The sequence below is a fragment of the Dendrobates tinctorius genome, unplaced genomic scaffold (genome assembly GCF_039654945.1).
Source record: "Dendrobates tinctorius isolate UK_male_01 unplaced genomic scaffold, ASM3965494v1 ptg000060l, whole genome shotgun sequence".
Classification (NCBI taxonomy): domain Eukaryota; kingdom Metazoa; phylum Chordata; class Amphibia; order Anura; family Dendrobatidae; genus Dendrobates; species Dendrobates tinctorius.
In genome coordinates, this window is record NW_027361728.1 from 46,312,141 (window position 1) to 46,329,348 (window position 17,208).

Genomic DNA, 17,208 nt, shown 5'->3' on the forward strand with positions numbered 1-17,208 from the left:
GGCTAATGACATGGAGTCGTTAAGACCAGAGGGGACAGGAAATCCCACCATAACATCTTTTACGGTTTCTGCCAGACGTTTCCGAAAGAGAGCTGCTAGGGCATCATCATTCCATTTAGTAAGAACTGACCACTTTCGGAACTTCTGGCAGTATAACTCCGCAGCATCCTGACCCTGGTTCAATGCCAATAAGGTCTTCTCAGCTTGATCAATAGTATTAGATTCATCATACAACAACCCCAGGGCCTGAAAAATTGCATCCACATCTCGCCAACAAAATGGAGGAATTGGAGTTAATGTTGTTGGAACATAATTATGACATGTTGGGGATATCTGAGACATGGCTGGACGAGAGCCATGACTGGGCAGTTAATTTACAGGGCTATAGTCTGTTCAGAAATGACAAATAAGCGAGGGGGAGGCGTGTGTTTATATGTAAAATCATCTTTAAAACCCATCCTTCGTGATAATAAATATGGATCTAATGAAAATGTAGAGTCCCTGTGGGTAGAGGTAAGGGGAGGGGGGAAAAATAAAAAATTACTGATAGGGGTTTGTTATAAGTCTCCAAAAATAATGGAAGCAACAGAGAATATCCTCATAAAGCAAATAGATGAAGCTGCGACTCAAGGAGAAGTCATTATTATGGGGGACTTAAGCTACCCTGAAATACATTGGGTAGCCGAAACCTGCAGTTCCAGCAAAGGTAATAGGTTTTTGAAAACTATGAGAGACAATTACCTTTCACAACTGTTTCAGGACCCAACAAGAGGGGGGGCATTGCTAGACCTAATATTAACCAACAGGCCAGACCGCATATCAAATATAAGGGCTGAGGGTCACTTGGGTAATAATGATCACAAATTAATAAGTTTTCATGTATCCTTTAATAAGATGTGTAGTAGAGGGGTTACATGGACCCTAAACTTCAGGAAGGCAAATTTCAAAACGGATGAGAGATGATCTTGGTGCAATTAACTGGGACAATATCCTGAGACATAAAAATACACAAAGAAAATGGGAGACATTTATTAGCATCCTGAATAGGACCTGTGCACAATATATACCATATGGGAATAAACATGCTAGAAATAGGAGGAAACCACTATGGCTAAATAGAGCTGTAAGGGGCGCAATAAGGGACAAAAATAAAGCATTTATTGAATTAAAGCATGTAGGTAGTGATGAGGCATTAAATAAATACAGAAGATTAAATAAATTCTGTAAAAAGCAAATCAAGACAGCAAAGACAGAGAGACTCATTGCCAGAGAAAGCAAAAATAATCCCAAAATATTCTTTAACTACATAAATAGTAAGAAACTAAAAAATGATAGTGTTGGCCCCCTTAAAAATAGTCTGGGTGAAATTGTGGATGAGGAAGAGGAAAAAGCCAATAAGCTAAATGACTTTTTTCAACAGTATTTACACAAGAAAATCCCATGACGGATAACATGACCAGTGATAAAAATTCTCCATAAAATGTCACCTGCCTAACCCAGCAGGAAGTATGGCGGTGTCTAAAAATCACTAAAATTTACAAATCCCCACGCCCGGATGGGATACACCCCCGAGTACTGCAGGAATTATGTTCAGCCATAGATAGACCATTATTTTTAATCTTTAAAGATTCCATAATAACAGGGTCTGTACCACAGGACTGGCGTATGGCAAATGTGGTGCCAACATTCAAAAAGGGGACAGAAACTGAAATTGGAAATTATAGGCCAGTAATTTTAGCCTCAACTGTAGGTTAAATTTGGAGGGTTTTCTAAGAGATACTATACTGGAGTATCAGAAGAAGAATAACCTCATGACCCAATATCAACATGGGTTTACAAGGGACCGTGTTGTGAGCTCTTTTTCGGGTTTGCCTCTGGCTTCTGGTGAGGGTTATGGAGCTGGCTGTGCTGACAGAGGAGTAGTGAGTTCTCTATCTGGACTCCCTCTGTTGGTGAAGGGAGGAAATGAAGCTGATCTAAATGGCAGAGACCGGCCACCTGAGGAAGAGGACTGCGATTGGACATCAGGAGTTTCTGATTGGATTTAAGGCAGCTGACTCCCTAGTTTCTTGCTGGTGATTTTTCCTGACTGTGGCTCCTGGTTTCCAGTTTGGTTCCTGCCTTCCTAAAGCTAAGTTTTCTCTGCTATTGTTCATATGAGTTTTTGTCTGGTTTACTTAGTTTTTGTGTTCAGCCAGCCCTGGCTGGGACTGGGCTGAATCCCCATTTTTGTCTCTGATCAGTTGATCTCTTTTGCTCTGTCTTCAGAACATACCTGAGTGCTGATATAGTGATTTTGAAGTCTAAGCGACTTCAGGGCCTTTTTCTATCAGACGTGTTGGACATTCTTTTTGGCAGGTTTTTTTGCATGATTGCAGACAGCAGCTTTTCTTTCCTGTCCTTTCTAGTTAGCGAGGGCCCCATCGTTTGCTCAGCCTATCTTTCTACCTGTGTCTTTGTTTTCATCTTGTTTCACCGACAATACATGTTGGGGGCTGTCTATTGCTTTGGGGTCTGCTCTGGGGCAGTTTACATTTTCCCTTTCACTCTTTTGGCTTATTTAGTTCTCCGGCCGTGACGAGGCATCTAGGACCACTGTAGGCACGCTCCACGGCTACTGCTAGTTGTTGTGGATAGGATCAGGAATCTGCAATCCGCTAGTTACCAACCTCTCTGGTTTTCTGGGCTTTGCTTGCTTTTTGTTTTTTCCTCCTCGGTGACTCATTCATAACAGGACCGTTCCTGTCAGACTAATCTGATAAGCTTTTATGAAGAGGTAAGTTATGGGCTGGACCAAGGGAATGCAGTGGACGTGGTGTACATGGACTTTTCAAAAGCTTTTGATACGGTGCCACACAAAAGGTTGATACATAAAATGAGAACAATGGGGATGGAGAAAATATGTGTAAGTGGGTAAAGAGCTGGCTCGGGGATAGGAAACAAAGGGTGGTTATTAATGGAGCACACTCGGACTGGGTCACGGTTAGCAGTGGGGTAGCACAGGGGTCAGTATTGGGCCCGCTTCTTTTTAACATATTTATTAATGACCTTGTAGGGGGCATAGAGAGTAAAATTTCAATCTTTGCAGATGACACTAAACTCTGCAGGGTAATCAATACAGAGGAGGACAATTTTATATTGCAGGATGATTTATGTAAACTAGAAGCTTGGGCTGATAAATGGCAAATGAGCTTTAATGGGAATAAATGTAAAGTCATGCACTTGGGTAGAACAAGCAAGATGTATAATTATGTGCATAATTGTAAAACACTGGGCAAAACTGTCACTGAAAAAGACCTGGTTGTATGGGTGGACGACAAACTCACATTTAGTGGCCAGTGTGAGGCAGCTGCTGCAAAGGCAAATAAAATAATGGGATGCATTAAAAGAGGCAAAGATGCTCATGAAGAGAACATAATTTTACCTCTATATAAGTCACTAGTGCGACTCCACTTAGAATACTGCATACAGTTCTGGTCTCCGGTGAATAAGAAAGATATAGCTGAACTGGAGCAGGTGCAGAGAAGAGCAACCAAGGTTATTAGGGAACTAGGGGGTCTGCAATACAAAGATAGGTTATTACACTTGGGGTTATTTAGTTTGTAAAATCGAAGACTTATTAGCGGTGATCTTATTACAATGTATAAATATATGCGGGGACAGTACAAAGACCTTTCTAATGATCTTTTTACTCTTAGACCTGTGACGGGGACAAGGGAGCATCCTCTACATCTGGAGGAAAGAAAGTTTAAGACGCGGATTCTTTACTGTAAGGCTAAGTTCACCCGTACCGGAACTCTCGCGGAAATTACCGCGAGAATTCCGGAATTCTATTCCGCAGGAAAATCGCATTTTAAATTCCCGCGATTTTCCCGCGGAAAAACTAGCATTTTGCAAGCGTATTTAGCTTGCAAAATGCTAGCGTTTTCCAAGCGATCTGTAGCATCGCTTGGAGAACTGATTGACAGGTTGGTCACACTCATCAAACATATTGTTTGACATGTGTTACCAACTTTTTACTACTGAAGCTGCCTATGCAGCCTCAGTAGTAAAAGATAAAATGCAAAAAAAAAAAAATGGTGTTATTCTTACCTTCCGACGTCCCGTGCAGCCGTTCCCAGTAATCCTTTGCAAAAATGCCGGAGATGACATCCGTTCTCGCGGGTTCGCGATGTCTCGCGGTAATTCGCAATGACGTCGCGCGAATGACTGCGAGACTTCGTGATCCCGCGAGAACGGACGCCATGGCGGGCATTTTCGCAAAGGATTACTGGGAACGAGAGCATGGAGAAAAGCGGGAAGGCTGCACGGGACGTCGAAAGGTGAGAATAACAATATTTTTTATTTTAAATTCTATTTTTTACAGGGATATGGTACCCAAAGCCCGGAGGAGAGTGTCCTCTCCTCCGGGCCGTGGGTACCATCCGCAAATGTTCTGCTTACTTTTCGCATGGTGTGCACAGCCACATGCGGGAAGTAAGTGGAACAATGCATTCCTATGGGTGTGGGATCGCCGCGATTCTGCAAAATTAATGAGCATGCTGCGGTTTTTACCACGAAGCGATTCCGCCGCGGTAAAAACCGCAGCATTAGCACAGCATTGCGGAATCCCATAGGAATACATGGGATGCTTATTTTTCGCATTTTCGCGGCAAAATCGCACGGTTAAAACCGCCGCGGAAATGCGAAAAAAACGCCATGTGTGAACTCAGCCTAAGAGTAGTGAGACTATGGAACTCTCTGCCATATGATGTTGTAATGAGTGATTCCCTACTAAAATTTAAGAGGGGTCTGGATGCCTTTCTTGAAAAGTATAATATTACAGGGTATATACACTAGTTTCCTTAATATTGCGTTGATCTAGTGAGCTAGTCTGATTGCCGTATGTGGAGTCAGGAAGGAATTTTTTTCTCCAATGTGAAGCTTACTGTTTGCCACATGGGTTTTTTTTTGCCTTCCTCTGGATCAACATGTTAGGGCAGGTTAGGATAGGATATGGGTTGAACTAGATGGACTTAAAGTCCTCCTTAAACCTTAATAACTATGTTACTATGTTACTATTAATGCTTTTTTAATGTTTTTAATGTATTTTTGTGCACATAGTGTTTCTAATAAAGCCTTTTTCACTTTGTATTTCTTGGTGTGTGCACTGATATTTGCGTAACTTTCTTTCTTTGTTTTGCATTTTTCACAGCGCATTTAGTTGCACCACTTTTTATTTATTTTCTATTATTTATGCAGCTCCTGCCTTTTTTCATATTTAATAGACTTGTGCAAGTCCACAATTCTTTTTCTGATATCTTGGATGATTTCTTGAGACTTTCCCATGATGCTTCACAAAGAATCAGTGTGTTTCAGATGTGCATTAAAATACATCCAAAGGTGTGTCTCTCAGATGTTGCCAAAAAAATCAGAAACTTCCAAACACATGACATCATCATATTGGCAGTCCAGAATTGTTTTACCCCTTAGTGAGAGAGCCAGTTTGCAGCTTAATGACCAGGCCAGTTTTTACAATTCTGACCATTGTCACTTTATGAGGTTATAACTCTGGAACGTTAAACGGATCCCGTTGATTCTGTGAATATTTTTTCGTGACATATTGTACTTTATGTTAGTGGTAACATTTCTTCAATATGTCTTGTGTTTATTTATGAAAAAAAGGGAAATATGGCAAAAATTTTGAAAATTTAGCAATTTTAAAACATTAAATTTTTATGCCCTAAAATCAGAGAGATGTGTCACACAAATTTCTTAATAAATAACATTTCCCACTTGTCTACTTTACATCAGCACAATTTTGGAAAAATATTTTTTTTTGTTAGGAAGTTGTAAGGGTTAAAAGTTGACCAGCGATTTCTCATTTTTACCGCAAAATTTACAAAACCATTTTTTCAGGGACCACATCATATTTAAAGTCATTTTAAAAGGTGTACATGACAGAAAATACCAAAAAGTGACACCATTCTAAAAACTAGACCTCTCAAGGTGCTCAAAACCACATTCAAGAAGATTATTAACCCTTTACGTGCTTCACAGGAACTAAAGCAATGTGGAAGGAAAAAATTAACATTTAACTTTTTTTGCAAAAAATTATCTTCACAACCAATTTTTTTATTTTCACAAGTGTTAAAAGAGAAAATGAACCACAAAATTTGTTGTGCAATTTCTCCTGAATCTGCCAATACCCCATATGTGGGGGTAAACCACTTTTTCAGTGGAAACCCCCAACAAGTGACACCATTTTGGAAACTAGAACCCTGAAGGAACTTATCTATATGTGTAGTGAGCACTTTGAACCCCCAAGTGCTTCACAGAAGTTTATAACGCAGAGCAGTGAAAATAAAAAAATCACTTTTTTTCCTCATAAATGATTTTTTAGCCAGCTATGTTTTTTTTATCAAGGGTAATTGGAGAAATTGAACCACCAACGTTGTTGCGCAATTTATCCTGAGTACGATGATACCCCATATGTGGGGGGAAACCACTGTTTGGGCACATGGGAGAGCTCGAAAGAGAAGGAGCGCCATTTTAGAATGCAGACTTTGATGGAATGGTCTGCAGGCGTAATGTTGCGTTTGCAGAGCCCCTGATGTACCTAAACAGTATAAACCCCCCACAAGTGACCCCATTTTGGAAACTAGACCCCCAAGGAGATTTTCTAGATGTGTGGTGGGCACTTTGAACCCCCAAGTGCTTCACAGAAGTTTATAACGCAGAGCCGTGAAAATGAAAAGTCTTTTTGACAGGAACACCGCACTGAACTTGCTCAATGAGCCAGTGCGCGTGTCCTGGGTAAAGCGAACTGTGCTCAAAGATACCTGTGGAGCAGGCAGCAGCCGAGTAGGTGCATACTTCAGAACAGCAGGACCTGAAGCACGTGACTGCTGGGGGCGTGGCCTAAACTCCAGAGAGCTAGGAGCTGCAAGAGAACTCATAGCAGGGTAACTGCGAGACAAAGTTACCAAGGGGCATAGACAGGGAGGAGAGTCAGGACATAGCCAATGAGCCATACACAGATATAGCTGCAAGGTACAAGAGAGGCGAGCAGAGAGTAGTCAGAAAACAGGCAATGAGTCATACACAGAGAGGGTAGCGCAGTACTGAATCAACAGACAAACTCACGATGGGGAACAGAACCGGGTTAGAACCATATAAACAAGCTATAACAGCGAACAGGCACACGGAGGTCACCACACTCGGCCAAAGGCAAAAGTATAACTGACAGGGATTGGAGCTTCCCAGGGGTTTAAGAAGCTCTCCCAGAACCAAAGAGAGGCCACAATCATTAACCCCAGGTGTGCAAGTCAAAACCTGCACTGAGCTCCAGACATTAACCCCTGATGTGCAGCTCAAAAACCTGCACTGGGATCATGACAGTACCCCCCTCTCAACGGGGGGCCTCTGGATCCCCAGGCTTCCCCGGGTACTTGGCATGGAAAGTTCGAACCACACGATCTGCATGTACAGAGCGAGCAGGGACCCATGAACGCTCCACTGGTCCATATCCCTTCCAGTGGACCAGGTACTGCAAAGAGTGGTGCACAGGCCGAGAGTCCACAATATGTCCGACCTCATATTCCTATTGACCCTCCACCAGCACTGGAGGAACAACAGGCTCGAAGTCCTCTTTGACAGACCCTACGGATTTCAACAGAGATTTATGGAACACATTGGATATTTTTAAGGAGGCGGGGAGACGCAACCTATATGCCACTGGGTTGACTATCTCCATAATCTCGTACGGACCAATGAACTTTGGTCCCAACTTAGCAGATGGTACCTTTAAGTTGATGGTACGTGTGGAAAGCCAAACCTTCTCTCCCACCTGAAAAATGTCTCCAGAGGCTCTCTTTTTATCAACAAAATATTTGTACCTCCCCTGGGCCCGAGAGATATTACGCTGGACTTCAGCACAGAGGTTTTTTAACCGTTGAACGGACCCCTCTACCCCTGGACAACCAGAATCCACCCGTGAAAACTCCCCAAAATAAAATAACTCAAGGAAAGTGCAGTATAAAATTCACCTAAATATCATAGTTATGCACCCATGGAAAATATTAAAAAGACAACTCGGACAAATAAGATAAAACAAACGAAAAAACCGAGGAAAAATGTCCAATCATTAAAATTTCTTTATTTTATTATTTAACAAACAAATGTATACATTATATATATAATTAAAATAGATTAATAAGGGGAGGTCAATGCCAAAATGAAGGCACAGCCAGGGGACAGCTGTAAATACTTAGTAAAAATGCACCCACAATAATGTCATACAAAATCTAGTGAAAACAAAAATGTATAATAAATGTATAATATATAAATATATAAACATATATATCAAGTGCAAAACTACAGATGATAAGTGCAAGCAAGAAAGAACTGTGTAAAAAAATATATATTAAAAAATTGGACAGTCTGCCCTATTTATACTCCTTCCTGTCTGGATGGTGCCACCCCCTGACGAAGGTACGCCGAAACGCGCGTCGGGGCTGGCACATCCTGGGGACAGAAGCAGCAGAAAGGTATCCACACTGTGCTCACTTCTTTTATTATTTATTTTTACTATAAGCGCTGATTTACCGCATCACCTGTATCACCGCAGCACATCGCACTTTATGTGCGGCAGCTTATTAGTTTATTTATTTATTTTATTTATTATTAATTATTTCAGCACTTGGTCTTAGATATATGTGTATATATATATATTTATACAGGGATTTTTTGTACACTTTTTTATTCACTATTTTTCAACACATTGCACTTTATTTGTGTTAATATATTTATTATTCATTATTAATTAATCTTTTTCATTGTATATTTATTTTAGTTTTATTTTACATTTTTTTAATATATATTTTTTTACACAGTTCTTTCTTGCTTGCACTTATCATCTGTAGTTTTGCACTTGATATATATGTTTATATATTTATATATTATACATTTATTATACATTTTTGTTTTCACTAGATTTTGTATGACATTATTGTGGGTGCATTTTTACTAAGTATTTACAGCTGTCCCCTGGCTGTGCCTTCATTTTGGCATTGACCTCCCCTTATTAATCTATTTTAATTATATATATAATGTATACATTTGTTTGTTAAATAATAAAATAAAGAAATTTTAATGATTGGACATTTTTCCTCGTTTTTTTCCCCAAAATGTGGATTAAACCCATAGTTAATCAGGAATGGGGACATGTTGGTGGACTGACTCACCCGGTTGTTAAAAGCGAATTCCGCCAACGGTAATGCATCACACCAATCCTCTTGTCTGGCGGAGGTCAGACACCTGAGAATTTGTTCCAGGGATTGATTGGTGCGTTCTGTCTGACCATTACTCTCCGGGTGATATGCCGACGAGAAGGAGAGTGAGATGCCCAATTTCATACAGAACGTCCTCCAAAATTTGGCCACAAACTGTACACCTCTGTCAGACACCACATTCAGGGGTACCCCATGCAATCGGACCACATGCTGCACAAACAACCTTGTCAATGTTTCTGCTGAGGGTAATGCTGCCAAGGGAATGAAATGGGCCTGTTTAGAAAACCTATCCAACACCACCCAGATCGCGGTATTGCCCCTTGAAGGTGGATGCCGGTAATAAAATCCATGGAAAGATGAGTCCATGGCCTATCAGGAACCGGTAAAGGTATGAGTTCCGCAGCCGGCCGGTTCTGTGAGCTTTTGGAACGGGCACACACACCACAAGCAGAATCAAATTTCTTGACATCGGACCTTAGTGAAGGCCACCAAAAACCACTGTCTACTGCCTCTCTAGTGGCCATGATATCTGGATGAGCACTCAGCCTAGACACATGAAACTCCTGCAGAAGTCTAGGCCGCAATAAATCTGGAACAAACAATTTATCTCCTGGCATGGTTGCCGAAGCTAGGGCCTGAGCCCTTAGAATTTCTTGTTCCAACTCAGATGAGACCCCCAACACAACCACCACTGGGGGATGAATGGAGGATGGCTGCTCGGGGGGAGACACCGGGTCAAAACTTCTGGACAGGGCATCCGCTTTAACATTTTTGGACCCCGGTCAAAAAGTAATGGAGAATTGAAATCGTGAAAAAAAAAGTGACCAACGGGCTTGTCTAGGAGAAAGCCTCTTAGCAGATTCAAGGTATGCCAAATTTTTGGGATCAGTGACAATCGTGATAGGGTGAGCCGCCCCTTCCAAAAAGTGCCTCCATTCCTCAAATGCCAGCTTGACCGCAAGAAGTTCTCTATTGCCTACATCATAGTTTCTCTCGGCTGAAGAGAACTTCTTGGAGAAGAAGTCACAGGGTCTGAGATTGGTAAGGGTGGCCGGACCCTGGGATAGCACTGCCCCCATCCCTACTTCAGAAGCATCCACCTCCACAATGAATGGTTTGGATGGGTCTGGTTGGACCAACACCGGGGCGGACATAAAACATTTCTTAATAACTGAGAAGGACTCCTTAGCAAGTACAGACCAATTTTTACATCAACGCCCTTCTGGGTAAGATCTGTGTGTGGTTTAACCACTTGTGAGAAACCTTTAATGAATCTCCGATAATAGTTCGCAAATCCTAAGAAGCGCTGGAGCCCCTTGAGATCTCGAGGCTGAACTCAGTCAGCGATCGCCAGCACCTTCTTCGGATCCATACGAAACCCCTCACAGGACACAATCAACCCCAAAAAAGACATTTCCTGTACAAAAAATGAACATTTTTCCAATTTAGCGAACAATTGGTTCTCCCTGAGTCTCTGGAGAACTGTCTGTAGATGTTGCAAGTGAGATTTGCTGTCCGGGGAATACACCAAAATGTCATCCAAATAAATAATAACAAAATGGTCTATCAGGTCAGAAAACACCACATTGATGAAATTCTGGAAAATAGTGGGCGCATTAGTTAATCCAAACGGCATTACCAGGTTTTCAAAGAGTGACGAACACAGTTTTCCTCTCGTCCCCTTCCCAAACACTTATCAGATTGTAGGCCCCCGGACATCTAAGTTGGAGAACCATTAGGCCCCAGCTAACTGGTTACATAAATCAGGGATAAGGGGAAGCGGGTAAGTGTTCCTAACCATTATCGTGTTCAGTTCCCGAAAGTCGAGGTACGGCCACAAACCACCATCTTTCTTCTTCACAAAGAAGAATCCTGCTGCCACAGGTGACACAGAAGGCCTGATATGCCCTTTGCGGAGACTCTCAGCTATGTTCTCCTTCATGGCTTGGCGCTCAGGTCCAGACAAATTAAGCAATCGAGCCTTAGGTAACTTGTCTCCGGGTACTAAATCAATGGCACAATCGTAGGGTCTATGCTGCAGAAGTGAGGAGAGAAAAAAAAAATTCAAGGTCAGTTATAATGTCAGGAACACCGCACTGAACATGCTCACTGAGCCAGTGCATGTGTCCTGAGTAAAGCGAACTGTGCTCAAAAATACCTGTGGAGCAGGCAGCAGCCGAATAGGTGTGTACTTCAGAACAGCAGGACCTGAAGCACGTGACTGCTGGGGGCATGGCCTAAACTCCAGAGAGCTAGGAGCTGCAAGAGAACTCCTAGCAGGGTAACTGCGAGACAAAGTTATCAAGGGGCATAGACAGGGAGGATAGTCAGGACGTAGCCAATGAGTCATACACAGAGATAGCTGCAAGGTACAAGAGGGGCGAGCAGAGAGTAGTCAGATAACAGGCAACGAGTCATACACAGAGAGTGTAGCACAGTACAGAATTAACAGGCAAACTCACAACGGGGAACAGAAGCGGGTCAGAACCATATAAACAAGCTATAACAACAAACAGGCACAGGCACACAGAGGTCACCACACTTGGCCAAAGGCAAAAGTATAACTGACAGGGATTGGAGCTTCCCAGGGGTTTAAGAAGCTCTCCCAGAACCAAAGAGAGGCCACAATCATTAACCCCAGGTGTACAAGTCAAAACCTGCACTGAGCTCCAGACATTAACCCCTGACGTGCAGCTCAAAAACCTGCACTGGGATCATGACAATTTTTTTTTCCACAAAAGTGATTTTTTAGTCCCCAATTTTTTTATTATCACAAGGGTAACAGGAGAAATTAGACCCCCAAAGTAGGTAAATAGTGGAAACTCCTCAATTCTTGCTCCAACCCTAAGCCCAAAACACCCCTTACCCTAATCCCAACGCTAAACCTAATCCCAACCCTAATCCCTAATCCTAATTCTAACCATAATCCTAATTTGCCCTAACTCTAATTCTATCCCTAACCCTAATTCTAACCCTAGCCCAACCCAAATTACAACCCAAATCCTAACCCTAATTCTAACCCTAACCCTAATTTAACACTAACCCTAGCCCTAACCCTAACCCTAACCCTGACCATAACCCTAGCCCTAACCCTAACCCTAATGGAAAAATGAAAAAAAAATATTTTCTTTATTTCATTAAATTTGCCTATCTAAGGGGATGATAAACGGGGGGTTATTTACTTTTTTTATTTTGATCACTCTATGATAGTTTATCACAGTGATCAAAATGAATGAATTGAATCTGCCAGCCAGAGACTGCAGATTCACGGCGAGCACACTGCGCATGCGCCCGCCATTTTCTTTAGGATCCAAGATGGCGGCGCCCACCGGAGGAGGCAGGAGGGACGCAGGACCACCGGGAGGGGATCCACGACCATCAGGAGGTACCAGAGGGATTGGGGACCTTATTTCTCTCTCCTCTGATGTGTGATCACATCAGAGGAAAGAGAAATTAAATGCAAAATCACTGCTTTTTTTTGCAGTCGCTGTTATATGGTTAATAACGGGGATCGCAAAAGCGAGGTCGGTAAAAACCAACCCGATTAATTTTCTCTTGGGTGTCGGCTACCCCCAGCAGCCGAGACCCCGGTGAAAATCCGACACTGGGGGGCGCTATTTACTTTCTCCACAGCGCCGTGAATTAACGGTGCTGTGGTTTAAGTGGCCTTAATTACCGCTGTTAAAAGGCGTATTAGCAGTCGTTAAGGGGTTAAAGGCATAGTAATGTTAGTGTATGTAAACTTTTGACTTTGCAGTAAATAATACAAATGCCTTAAAACAATCTCTCTCATTATTCTGGCATTTGGCAAATTTGATAATTATGGTAATCCTAAATGACCTCAAACAGGAAAGGTTTATTCTGATTTCATGTCAGATATTGTGAAAAACATGCATATGTGTCTTTTTATATAGTGTATGAAAACTTCTGGCTTCAACTGTGTATATATATATATATATATATATTGTATATATATATATTTCACGACTCCCTATACTATATATAAAAAAGTTCATAAGGAAAAAAATAAACTTAAGTTCTGCAAATGGAAGCAGAACTTCATCGTGAGTTGATGTGTGATTGTATCTGTTAACACAAGTTAGCAATTTATAAAGTGCAGACAGGAAAATAAAAACGGCATATACATAAAAAATAAAACTTTTACACTCTAGGGTACAACTACGCTGCACATGGCTCTAAGGCAAAAATTTGAAACTCAACTTGCCCTACGTCAAAATTATCAATTTGTAGCTTACCTAGAATTGAAATTATTAGAATTATGTCCTTTCTTACATTTCTTTTGGCTTGGCAAAACAGTATTTTTTTTTTCCTTAAATGGAACCCTTAGCCAAAATTTAGCTCTTTAGTGTCAAGAATATTTTTCATTTTTTTTCCTCTTCTTCTCCAAGTGCCATTACTTTTTTATTTTTCTGCATACATTGCCATATCATGGTTATTTTTATGCAGGGCAAAAATGAAATTCTATTTATTTTGTAATGTACTGTAAAGCATGTGAAAAATTCCAAGTGTAGTGAAATTGCAAAAAAATGGAATTCTGTTTTTTTTTTACTCAAATTGTTCATCGTAGGGTTAAGACAATATGATTCTCTAGGTCAATATTAGCATGGGATACCAAACATGCATTTTTTTTTTGATTAGTGAAAAAAAAATTTGGAAAATTGTAAAAAAAAACAAAAAAACTTGATCATGTAATCATAATCCGAGACTCATAGTATTCTCAATTTTTGTGGTTGTTTGCTGCTTTTTTGAACACTGAGCCGATGTTTCGATTGATATCTTTTTGGGGTATGTGTTGTTCCAGATGGCCTCATAATGCAGCATTATTGTATTGTAGCAGCCAAAAAAAAATCACATATACCTTTTTTGGTGCATATGTATCGCTTCTTACTGCAGCATTATTGTGCTGCAGCAGCCAAAAAAATCACAAATTAGTTGTTTTGATTTTATTATTACACATTTACCAACCAGATTAATTAATTTCATATTTTGCTACATTGGACCATAATGGATATAGCAATACCACGTATGTGTATTTTTTACATTTTTTTTATTTTTTCCACTTTTCACTGTATTTGTTAGACCCCTCAGGGGACTTGAAACTGTGATCATCTGATTGGTTGTACTTTACACAACAAGGCAACAGTATTGGTGTGTATAGCACAAATCACACCTATGAACACCAGCTAGAAGCTTTCATTCACAGGAAAACCATCACAGCAGTCAGAGGGATCTTCAGCAGAGACCCCCAGCCATCCTAGTAACCCATTGGTGACAAGTGATCGTGTCACAGCAGTGCTGACTGAAGCACAGAATGACGCTCCTTCCTGAAGGTGTACTGTAGATGCCACTCTCAGAGAAGGTGACATTTAAGAGATCAAAAGCAGTGGGTGGATGGAATTTCACAGCGATCATCTGCTGAGCAAGAAACTGAGTCAGCTAGTGAGCCCACATCAAAGTTAGAGAGCCTTAATCGGACGTAACTAGTGATAAGCGAACGTGTTCGGAAAAATATAAATGGGAACGGTGTTCAGCCAAGGTGAAAAAAATAAAAGTTGATCTTTATTTTGCTATATTGCAAAATAAAGATCAACTTTTATTTTTTTCATCTGGACTGGATGCTGTTCCCTTTTATTTTTGGTATGTATTTTCCAATTGGGTTCATTGGACTCTAAACGTGCATCCCTATCTTTGAAGTGCTGCTGGTTGCTGCTTTGTATTTACTGATCTGTCAAGTCAGCAGTCTTCCCCATGACTGTAGAGCCTACTGAAACAGACTAAGGGACCTTTTAAAACTCTTAGGAAGCCTTTGTAGGTGCTTTTTGTTAATTTTTCTAATTTACTGAGATAATGACTTTTGGGTTTTCACTGGCTGTAAGCCAAAATCATCAACATTAACAGAAATAAACACTTGAATTACATCACTCTGTTTGTAATGACTCCACATAATATATGAGTTTCACTTTTTGTATTGAAAAACTGAAATAAATTAACTTTTTGATGATATTTTAATTTTGTGAGAAGCACCTGTATAAAATTAAATAAGACAGTATTGTTACAAGGGCACTAGGTGCAATCAAGGTTAGGTAAACACATGATCTAGGCAAGAAATAAGTGATGAGTGTACAAACACACATTTATATGTAATATATTATCACTCCTGCTTCGATCTATATTGAGGTAAGGTTATCTGGATGCAGGGCTGATCCTATGCCAAATGTGTATTATTAAAAAACATGGTGGATAAAGAGGTTGATAGTCAAAAAATGTAAAATGCTAATACAATATACCTATATAATCAAGAAAGAGGATTTAAGCACCCATTTGCAGTTGTTAATTGTCTATTACATAACAATAGTGAATCTAAAAAAGGTATCTTACATTTGAGATGATTCAGTCACCGCATATACCAGGCTCCATGCGCATTTCACCCTGCTTCCTCAGTTGAGCGTTGTCCTTATACATCAGAGACCAAAATTGTACATAGTATTCTACAGTAAGTATGACTGCACTAATGACTTGTATAGAGACAAAAATATGTTCTCGCCATGACCATCTATGTTTCAGTACAAGGGCATAACCTTACATTTATCTACATTAAATTTCAATTGACATTTCTCAGCCCAAGCCTCCAGCTTGGGCTTCTGCATTATTAAATTATCCTCCTCTATGTTAATTGCCCTGCAGAGTTTAGTATCATCTGCAAAAAATACAATTCTACTTTATATGTCTGTTTAGAGTTCATTAATAAATATGCTAAATAGAAGAAGGCTCAATACTGACCCCTGTGGTACCCGACTTTTAACTGTGACTCAACTTGAATGTGTTCCATCAGTAAAAACCCTTTGTTTCCTATCACTGATCCAGTTGTTAACCAGTTACACATATTTTTCCCTAGTTCCATTATTCCCGTTTTATGCACCAACCTTTTGTGTGCCATCATAACAAACGCCTTTAAAAAGTCCATGTAGACAACATCTACAGCATTTTCCTGGTTCAGTCTGGAACTTACCTCTTCATAGAAACTTATCAGATTAGTTTGACTGGACTGGTTCCTTTTAAACCCATGTTGATATTGAGTCATGAAGCTATTCTTATTGAGATACTCCAGAATAGTGTATTTTAGGAAATCTTCAAGGATTTTACCCCGAGTGGAGGTTAAGTTTACTGGCTATAATTTCTAGGCTTAGATTTAGCTACCTTTTTGAATATTAGCACCATATTTGTTATTCATCAGACCTATGGTATTGACACTGTTATTATTGAATTTGTGAATATTAAAAATACAGGTCTGTCTATCACAGTACATAAATCCTGCAGTAGTTAGAGGTATATGACATCTGGGTCAAGGAATTTATTTATTTTAGTGATTTTGAGGTGGTGCTGTACTTCCTCCTGTGTTAATCAGGTGACATTTAATAGAAAATATCTGATATCTCTTATCATGTCACTTGTCCTAGGATTTTATTGTTTCAACAATGTAGAGAAAAAAAATGTTTAGGGAAAGATTAACCTTTCCCTCATCCTCTTCTACCGTTTCACCTAGTTTCTTACTGTCTATGTAGTTGAAGAATATTTTGGGATTATTTTTACTTTCTTTGGCAATGGTTCTCTCTGTCTCATTCTTTGCTGCCTTGATTTGCTTTATCACAACTTATCTTTTTCTACAATTATTTAATGCCTCTTCATTCCACTCTTGTTTTAATTCCCTAAATTCTTTCTTTTTGTCATTTATTGCCCGCCTTACAGCTCTATTTAACCATAGCAGTTTCCTCCTATTTCTAGCTTGTTTATTCCAATAGGATATTTATTCTGCTTGAGTCCTATTCAGGATGTTTATAAAAGCATCCAATTTACTTTGCTCACCTTTATTTCTCAGGACATTGTTCCAGTTTATGGCGCTAAGATTATCTCTCAG